Below are 11,108 nucleotides of genomic sequence, written 5' to 3'. Positions count from 1 at the left end.
AACCTCACGAGTTGTTGACACAGTTGTCCAAAAGCTTTTGAAAAAAATTTTATGGTGCATATTTTGTAAAGGTCCAGATTAGGAAACATTGGACGCTTGAAAAATAGGAAGAGGCATAGTGGTGTGGGGGAGGGGGGGGGTGATCTGACGTCATATTGTAATGCGGTTACCAAAACAACACAGAATCGTAATTCTAGAGCTTTGATAATTTGTTTCAAATAATAAGCACTTTATAGAACAAAAAAAAAAATACAGAAGCGTAATTCTAGAGCTTTGGTAATTGTTTCAAATAATCAACACTTGATAGAGCAACATAAAAAAATGATAATTGATAGCTCGTATCATTTATCAATATGCAATTTATACGTTGTGATAAAACAGAAAGTTGTGATCGGGTAGTCATGTGGTTTAGAGAGTACGAAATGTATAGCCCTTGCAAAGCTGGTTTAGAGATTATGAAATCTAAAACCCTTTCAAAACTGATTTAGAGAGTACAATGCCATTTGATTACAGTCAAATCGGGCAGTTATGTGGTTTAGAGATTACGAAATATATAGCCCTTACAAAAACTGGTTTAAAGATTATGAAATCTATAACCTTACAAAACTGGTTTAGAGATTATGAAATCTATAGCCCTTAAACAACTGATTTAGAGATTATGAAATCTATAACCCTTAAACAACTGATTTAGAGATTATGAAATCTATAACCCTTACAAAACTGGTTTAGAGAGTGCGATATCTGCAGCCCTTACAAAACCAGTTTAGAGATTATGAAATCTATAACCCTTACAAAACTGGTTTAGAGAGTGCAATATCTGGAGCCCTTACAAAACTAGTTTAGAGATTATGAAATCTATAACCATTACAAAACTGGTTTAGAGAGTACGAATGCCATTTGACTACCGTCTGCCCGCAAGCCTCACCCATATTTGAACAGCACAAATTAATCGCCGCTTCGGCGTGAGCATTAATCATACACACACTCATAACCAGAGCTCGCCATGGGCCAGTTGTTGAGCGAGACTTCACGTGCAAGACGTGAGCAAACATTGGGGAATTGTCTTCGGTCGCGCAACCCGCTCAACGTTCCACAACTTTTTTTTTCAGTGAGAAATGCAAACCGCAACCACTAAGAGGAATAAGATCCAAAGCGGTGTTTAAAATATATGTCAGTTAGGTGGGTATGGCGCAGGTGGTGCGCGGAGCTCTTTGGGATTAGAAGTTTTTGTTTGCATTAGTTGTTGCGCGGTGTGGGAGCGGTTGATGGATTTTGTCAACACGGATTCGGCCGGTGGGGCGTCTGAGGGGTTCTATGAACCTGATGTAGTAGAGATTTGTTGTTGGAATACTGTACAACATGTTAGACGTGGTGGGGTAGTGGATGGGTGGGGTGATGTGAATTGATGGCTATTTGCCCCGTTGTGATGTACGATGTTTCATTTGTGTAACGAAAATGTACATTAATAAAAAAAAATTAACGGTATTTGTTATATTTGAGCGTAGCGGTGTTCACAAGTGTGATTTCTCTTCCCCCCCCCCCCCCCCCATCCCCTTTACCTGTTTCACTATTCAACCCAATCATTGTTTAATACAATAAAATGTGATTTTTTTTTCCAGTATGAATGAAGTTTGTTAGTTGTTTAAAAAGTGAATACACTAAGTAGAAGAACGCGTCAATAATGGGTCATATAGTTAAAAATTATGACTAAATAGTAATTTCCAGTAAATTCTTTACTATAAGGTTTTTGGATTAGCACCCATCTACTCCAACCCAGCCACACCACACACGCACATGTCCCAACCACATCTCCCACCCACATCTCCCACAACCCCCACCTCTCACACAGCCGACATTACGATATATTACCTCCATCTACAACACTATTTGAACATCAGTGTTTTAGCGTGTGGCAACAATCCACGAAACGATTTGGTTTCCTGGCTCTCAATCTATGTTTACATTGGAACTTAGTTCTCTTGGTGCTTCTTGGCAGACCCTGCTATTGGAGTTGTCTTCCCTTAGAGCAGTATACCGTTTTTGTCCCCTCAAGAATAAATGTGTGTTTGTGTATGTGTTTGTGTATCTGTGTTGCTGTGGTTCTCTGTCTATGCGTATGTGTGTGTCTGTCTGTGTGTGTCTCTCAATCTGTGTGTTGAAAATTAATTTAAGATTACAAGTTTTGCAGTTAATGACATACACCTAAATAATGGTCAGAACTATACATTTAAAAAATATTTCACGTTGACACATACTACAGAGCTAATGTAAGATAGATGTAAATGTCACTAATATACAAAGTATTAATATGTATTTCACTAGTAAATACAACTAAAGGCTCCATACTCAATAGACAATTGGATAACTGCACCTTGGAAATCAATATGTAAAGCCTTGGAAGCAAGTAGAGAATATCCTGATGTTACCCATGTTCCAGTTGGCAATTTACTTAGCCATGCTAAAATATAATTCCAAAGAAAAAATATTTAAGCCAACTAACCAACTAAGAGGTGGATCTGATTATACTAATGTATGCTTCTACCACACCATATTGGAGTATGTGCCTTTCAAAAACAAAAAAGCAAGTAACCATATTTTTAATTGATTACCTGTATTTGAACATACGGTGTCAAAAAGTAAAATGAGCCGCATTTATTTTTTTACAAAGAGCTGAGTGCGACTCCTGAGCTATATGATTCCTACTGTGCTCAGTCATCTTAGTCAGATTTCAAAGTTTTGAATGATTACATTATTATATAGAGACTATCGTGATTTCAAAGTTTTGAATTATTAAAGTATTATGTAGAGACTATCATTTAAAAAAACAATTTTCGATATTCACTCTCTACTCTCAAAGACCACAAACCTCCTATGTAATCAATGACCCCCATTACAGAGGAATGTTCCGCACAAATAGTCTTCATCCGCCACTCATCCGGGCAGAAAGTTCGTCATCCACCGCGACCTGGATCTCTCACAGGCGCGTGCCCAACCAGCCAACCCACGGGTCCCATCCCACTTCAAACCCTGTGATGCAGAGAGCATAGGCGTATCCGGTGGGGGTTTTGTAAAGGGGGGGGGGAGCCTCTTTCACTTTTGAGATCACGGGATTAGTAATTTAATACACCTGTAGGGGAGGATTGAAATCAATCGAACTGGAGGTATCGAATTCGTGTCCTGTCCGGTAATAGCGTTGTCTCCCCTTGCTTCGATCTATCGCCTTTGTTGTCTCCCGTTTTGCCGGAAGTGTGTTGAAAAATAACCACTTCCGTTTATTCTAGAATTCTCGGGATTATTATTTTTTCATTCTTGTAAATGTTTTACATTTAAAATTGGACATGAAACGACGGTCGGTTAAGCTAGGCAAATTGAAAATTTAATATTTCTATTTTTAGTTGTCATAATACCGTGTGGGTTCTTTTCTTTTTCTTTTTTTTAAATTTAAATCAATCATCTGTGGCCTTTTGTATTCTATTTCCTGCATGTCATGTTTCGTTAACATCCGTTCGTACTGTCAAAACAATGAGCAAGAGATGAGATAAGGGTTGTTTTTCTTTACAAAATATCAAGTCGAAAGATAAATACCGCAAATATAGATGTAAATTTTTTTCCTTTTTTTTTGCCAAGTACACACAGGGCACAAAATAGATGTTCAAAGATTAAATCCTACCTCATTCATGGTTTGATACTTATTTGTTACAAAATTGTATTTTAGGAATATTATGCCTTGTATAATACAAATGATACAATGATATCTGTTTTGTAAACGTTTGTATAAATAATGTTAAGAAGTTAAGAATCTACTTTCTTCCACAGTATCATCTTAGATTAGGACCAATGTCCTAGCAATCAGACCAAAAGTGTGGACAAATCACCATAAGACTAATAATTAGGACAAATGTCCTCACCATCAGACTTAGATTAGGACCAATGTCCACACCATTAGACTCACAATAAGGACCATTAGCTGGCGCTAAAACAAGAAATTTGTTCAGTACAAGAAACTCGTCGGTCACGTACAGAGTTTCTTCCAGGCATCTCTTCGGGGGGGGGGGGGGGGCAAAGCCCCCCCCCCCCCCCCCCCGAAAATTTTTTACCGCCCCCCCGAACGAAATGAAATTTATATAATTTATATAGAAAATATATACTTTTAACAGTGTCCGCCCCCCCCGAAGAAAGTCTACCGCCCCCCCCGAAAATTTCAAGTGCCCCCCCCCCCCGGAGAAAAAAGTCTGGAAGAAACACTGGTCACGTAAAAATGGAAATGGCCGCGGCACTACCCATAGCGATGATAAGGTAGTGCTCAGTACTCCCCAGGACCAGAGGTGGTCAGTACTCCCCATAACCCTCAGAGGTGGTCAGTACTCCTCAGGACCAGAGGTGGTCAGTACTCCCCAGGACCCCCTGAGGTGGTCAGTACTCCCCAGGACCCCCTGAGGTGGTCAGTACTCCCCAGGACCTTGAGAGGTGGTCAGTACTCCACAGGACCTGAAAATGGTCAGTACTCCCCAGGACCTTCAGAGGTGGTCAGCACTCCTCAGAGGCGGTCAGTACTCCCCAACACCCCTAGAGGTGGTCAGCACTCCTCAGAGGTGGTCAGTACTCCCCAGGACCTGAAAGGTAGTCAGTACACCCCAGGACTCCTAGAGGCGGTCAGTACTCCCCAACACCCCCAGGGGTGGTCAGTACTCCCCAACACCCCCAGAGGTGGTCAGCACTCCTCAGAGGTGGTCAGTACTCCCCAGGACCTGAAAGGTAGTCAGTACACCCCAGGACTCCTAGAGGCGGTCAGTACTCCCCAACACCCCCAGAGGTGGTCAGCACTCCTCAGAGGTGGTCAGTACTCCCCAGGACCTGAAAGGTAGTCAGTACACCCCAGGACTCCTAGAGGCGGTCAGTACTCCCCAACACCCCCAGAGGTGGTCACGTACATATCCTGTCACCGGTGACGACCGGTCACTCGGTACACTATAGCGGTGACGTCCTAATCCCCGGCCGTCTTGTTAAATCTCGATTAATTCCCCTGGACGTCCGCCCTATGGAGGGTGGTGACGTTTTAATCAAGCATGCGCTGAGACGCAGCGTTAAAACGTCTGTTGCTTAATCCAGACTGGCACGGGTTAGGGGGGTGGTTACGTGAGGTGCTGGGGGTGGGGCTGTGTGATCTAGGGTTAGGTGGGCAGGCCTTGGGGTGCTATGGGGCGGGGGGGGGGGGGGGGGGGGGTCGACATGTATAAATGTGTTAAGGGGGCTGGCCGAGTTTGGCTAGTCTAAGTATAACAGGTGTTGTGTTAGGTGGGCGGGTCTAGGTGTATCTCAAAGAATGGTGTCATAGATTTTCTCAAAGAATGGCGTCATAGATTTTCTCAAAGAATGGCGTCACAAATTATCTCAAAGACGGGCGTCTTAGATATTCTCCAAGAATGGCGTAATAGATGTTCTCAAATTATTTTCTCATAGATGGTCTCAAAGAAAGGCATCATACTGCAACGATATATATATATAAATATATATATATATATATATATATATATATATATATATATATATATATATATATATATATATATATATATATATATATATATATATATATATATATATAAAATGTGTGTGTGTTTACGTGTATATGTATGTGCATATAGCTTGCATATACGTATAACCCAGTATGTAAATGCTACCACCTTGTCATTGAAAGCGACGGTGTTACGTCTTGTTCTCGGGTGCCGAAAACCCTCTTGACGCCACAGAAGGAACTCTGTGATTGACAGATCACGCGGAGCAGACGACAACTGTGTAATAATTTGATTCAGGCGACGGCTTGTGTCGTTTCCTGCCCCCGGTCGCGGGCATCTAATTTCATCTGCCCCCTCTAAGTGGGCCCCCTCGTACCGTGTCAGCCTCAACTTGAGGCTCGCGAGTGGCGACCCCGCGCGTGCTCGGTGCCAGACGATGAGTATTTGTTATTAGTCTAGGGGGTGGGTTTGGGGGGGGGGGGGGGGTCAGACGTCTTGTGAGCATTTGTTATTAGTCTAGGGGGGTGGGTTTGGGGGGTGGGGGGGGGGGGTCAGACGTCTTGTGAGCATTTGTTATTAGTCTAATGGGGGTGGGGGTTTAGGGGGTCAGACGTCTTGTGGGCATCTGTTATTAGTCTAGGGGGGGTGGGGGTCTCGGGGGAGTGGAGGGTCAGACGTCTTGTAAGCATTTGTTATTAGTCTAGGGGGGTGGGGATCTAGGGGGTTGGGTGGGGCTCAGACGTCTTGTGGGCATTTATTATTAGTCTAGGTGGGTTGGGGGTTTGAGGGGGTGAGGGGGAGTGGGGGTCAGACGTCTTGTAAGTTTTTGTTATTAGTCTAGGGGTTAAAGGGTCTGAGGGGGGGGGGTTAGTGGGGGTCAGACGTCTTGTGAGTATTTGTTATTAGTCTATTTGTTATTAGTCTAGAGGGGTTGGGGGTCTGAGGGGGTGATGGGGGGGGGGGGGGTCAGACGATGTGAGTTTTGCTATTAGTCTAGAGGGGTTGGGGTCTGGGGGTAGTGGGGGTTAGACGTGTTTGTTATTAGTCTAGTGGTGGTGGGGTGGATTGTGGGGGGGGGGGGGGTTCGGGATGGGGTAGTCGAACGTCTTATAAGCATGTGTTATCAGTCTATTGCGGGGGGGGGAGGGGTTGGGGATGGGGGAAGATGTTATTAGTCTAGTGGAGCGAGGTTGTGGGGGCGGGGGATGGTAAGACCCCCCTAGTTAGCTTTTGTTATTTGTCTGTTGGTGGGTAAGGTGTAGAAAGGGGGGGGGAGGCTTTCTGCAGATCTGGAAGATTGTGCCGATATGAAAAACACATTTCTTTGGTATTATGGCGTCAGAAACGTTGTCTTAGAATGTATTGATAGCATTCGTTTTTTTTTTATCATTAATCTTGGGGTAGGGGTGTCTAGAAAATAAATCAATTTTAGAGTTGTCAATCATTGATCTCGGGTTTTTTTAAGTTTGATTTGTTTAAAACAAATTATTTTTTCTTTTTCTCTTTTTTTTTCCTTTTTTTTTTTTTTTTTTTTTTTTTTGTAAAAGTGCTGAAATAGAGTTCAAGGTCAATGAAAGAGATGTATCAAGTTCTGTCGGTAGAGTTTTTTTTTTTTTTTTTACTCACAGCTTTGTCGTGGTTGGTCGTCGATTGACCAACGTTGACCATCATCAGGCAGCATTTAAAAATATCAGCCGAGGAAAAATGACTTTATTGATTAGCACATTAACGTTGACCAACATTGACCAAAATCGACCAACATCGACCAACATTGACAAACATTGACCATCATCGACCAACATTGACCAACATTGACCAACAAACATTAACATCGACTAATATTGGCTGACACCACCATTTACCAACATCCACCAACATCGACCATCATTAACAACCATTTAAGACCAACACTGACAAGCATTCGATTGAATTCGTCCACTCTTGCCAGCCACTGACCGAAACTCAAAAACTTTGACCATAGTGTTTAGAGCTAACCAACCATACCTAACTCTAACCAACCAAGCTCAACGCTAACCGACTAAGCTTAACGCTAACCAACCATACCTAACTCTAACCAACCAAGCCCAACGCTAACCGACTAAGCTTAACGCTAAACAACCATACCTAACTCTAACCAACCAAGCCCAACGCTAACCGACTAAGCTTAACGCTAACCAACCATACCTAACTCTAACCAACCACGTCCAACGCTAACCGTCTAACGCTAACCAACCATACCTAACTCTAACCAACCACGTCCAACGCTAACTACTGGTGACAACTTTTAACCCCTGATTAACCCCCATGAGAACATGGCGGCCGGCGTTAAAAAATCTGCAAACATGGTCACGTGCTGTCGCTGGCCCAGTTTAACCCGCACACCAGTCCTCAGCCAAATCCAATAAATCACCCCCACACCCCCACACCCCACACCCCCACCTCCCTTCCATGATCTTAAATCAGAGCTAATGATACGCGATTATTAAGCGCTTGAAAGTTAACCCTCTGTGTCAGGTTATTAAAATATCCCCCTCCCTCCTCCCCCCCCCCCCCCACACCCTCCCTGCCTCCTATTCAAATTAAAGACAGGACAAATACTTAAACTTCCATAACGTTTTGACACCCCCCCCCTTCCAGCCACCCCTAACCTCCCATCCCAGTTAGGGGGGTCGAGTGCCCTCCTTAAAGTTTGCTATCACTCCGCTCGCTTCTTAAAAGCTTTTCACAGTTCGGCGTCTCTTTGTGTACAGCTGCGGGTGTTACCCATCTGGGTGGCAGCAGATAGGGCAGAGAGGGCAGCTTGGGCATGCAATCATGGGCGGCACCTACGGGGGTTCGATATTTATGCTGGTTTCATTTTAAATTGGCTTTTTTGTTTTCTTTTAATTAATTGCGATATTAGGTTCCGAGCTCAAGCTAATTGCGATCAACAAACATTATTAAACTAAAGTTATTGTTAATTGTTAGTTTTCATTTATTATTTTAGTGAAAACTTTAAAAAAAATAAATTAGTTAATTAGTGATAACATTCAATTATAAATAATAAAAAGTCAGAAAGCACTCTTAACTGGAAATATATAACATAAACAATCTATGTTTAGTAACTCTCAGCGAATTCACTCTCCCATCCACTCTCTCATTCTCTCTTTCTCTTTTTTCTCTCTCTCGTCTCTCGTGGATTCATCCTCACTTTCTCTTATAAAAGTGTTGAAATTAAACATCTATGTTTTTTTAATAAAATATGTTGTTTTATCAATCAATGTTTGTAAATAAATAAGGCAATAGGGCATTTAATATATATATATATATATATATATATATATATATATATATATATATATATATATATATATATATATGAGTGTGTGTAATTCATTTATCAATTTATTTATGCAATCTTTTTTATTTTCAATTTATTTATTTATTATTGATTGATTTATTATATATATATATATATATATATATATATATATATATATATATATATATATATAAAGAGAGAGAGAGAGAAGGGAGGGGGAGATATAAATATATAAGGCAATAGGGCATATTATATATATATATATGTATATATATATATATATATATATATATATATATATATATATATATATATATATATATATATATATATATATATATATATATATATATATATATATATATATATATATATATATATATATATATATATATATGAGTGTGTGTAATTCATTTATCAATTTATTTATGCAATCTTTTTTATTTTAAATCTATTTATTTATTATTGATTGATCTATTATATATATATATATATATATATATATATATATATATATATATATATATATATATATATATATATGTAAACAGAGAGAGAGAAGGAGGAGATTAAATCAAGAGAATCAGAGAGCTTCTATGTTTAGCTCATCATTAAAACTACCAAACAAATGTAAGATTTCTTCGCTATCATATAAAACATCTCATTAAGCATATTTTAAGTTTTAATTGTCGTTATTGCTAAACCCTTTGTTGCCCCTTTATTCATCCTTTCCCCCACTTCAGAGAAACAAAAAACAGTGATAGCTGATGTCTTGACAGATGGGGGGTCTATCGCTGGGCTGCAATGGGAGATAATCGCAGGCAAAGTCCAGCAACTGCGGGTTGGGAGATTAACAAAACATCACGTAAACATATGGTCATGACAGGAAAACTATGATGGGGGAAGTGGTGATATTGATAGTCATAGGGTGGTTGGGTGTCGGTTTATCAATAAGGATGATGATAGCCACTTGAAGAAGGTGGGTGGGGGGGGGGGGCAGTATGGTTGACAAGTTAAAGGTTGGATGGCAAGGTTAAGTGTTGATTGGGGTTGGTTGATAGGAGGTTGGTTGAAAGGGGTTGGTCGTTAGGGGTTAGTTGATACGGGTTTGTTGTTAATTGTTGTTTGACAAGGGGTTGGTTGTTAGGGGTTGGTTGACATTGGTTTGACAGTTATGGGTTAGTTGGTAGGGGTTGGTTGGTAGGGGTTGGTTGGTAGGGGTTGGTTGGTAGGGGTTGGTTGGTAGGGGTTGGTTGGTAGGGGTTGGTTGGTAGGGGTCGGTTGGTAGGGGTTGGTTGGTAGGGGTTGGTTGGTAGGGGTTGGTTGGTAGGGGTTGGTTGGTAGGGGTTGGTTGGTAGGGGTTGGTTGGTAGGGGTTGGTTTGTAGGGGTTGGTTGACATTGGTTTTATTTTTAAGGTTTTTTAACAGGGGTAGGTTTTTAGGTGTTGGTTGTTATGGGTTGGTTGACACAGCGGTTGGTTGGTAGGGGTTGGTTGACAGGATGAGGGTTGACAGGACTGTTTGACAGGTGTGATTGACAAGTTTGGATGACAACCTTTCTCCAGTGCTAATTTTTCTCCAATGTTAATTATTCTTCAATGCTTACTTTTCTGAGGTTTCTCTATATTGTTAAATTTTTCTGAAGTTGTTCTCCATTGTTTACTTTTCCCCAGTTGTTGTTCAATGCTAACTAAAGTTTCTCTATATTGTTAACTTTCCTGAAGCTGCTCTAAATTGTTAACTTTTCTGAAGTTGATCTATTTTGTTAACTTTTCTGAAGTTGCTGTATATTGTTAACTTTTCCCAAGTTGTTCTATATTGTTAACTTTTGTGAAGTTGCTCTATATTGTTAACTTTTCTGAAGTTGCTCTATATTTGTTTACTTTTCTGAAGTTGCTCTATATTTTTAACTTTTCTGAAATTGCTCTATATTGTTAACTTTTCTGAAGTTGCTCTATATTGTTAACTTTTCTGAAGCTGCTCTATATTGTTAACTTTTCCTAAGCTGCTCTATATTGTTAACTTTTCTGAAGTTGCCCTATATTGTTAACTTTTCTGAAGTTGCTCTTTATTGTTAACTTCTCTGAAGTTGCCCTATATTGTTAACTTTTCATAAGTTGCTCTATATTGCTAACTTTTCTGAAGTTGCTCTATATTGTTAACTTTTCTGAAGTTGCTCTATATTGTTAACTTTTCTCCAGTGCTAACTGCTCCACAGCTAGTCTACAGATCTGGCACTTAGGAGCGTTTAAATGTTTATAATCCATTGTGACGACGCGAAGTCTGTGTTT

The sequence above is a fragment of the Physella acuta genome, unplaced genomic scaffold (assembly GCF_028476545.2).
Source record: "Physella acuta isolate Inbredline_101_S28 unplaced genomic scaffold, ASM2847654v3 ptg000778l, whole genome shotgun sequence".
NCBI classification, from domain to species: Eukaryota; Metazoa; Mollusca; class Gastropoda; family Physidae; genus Physella; species Physella acuta.
The sequence above is the reverse complement of the archived record's forward strand: the minus strand, read 5'-3'. Positions refer to the sequence as shown.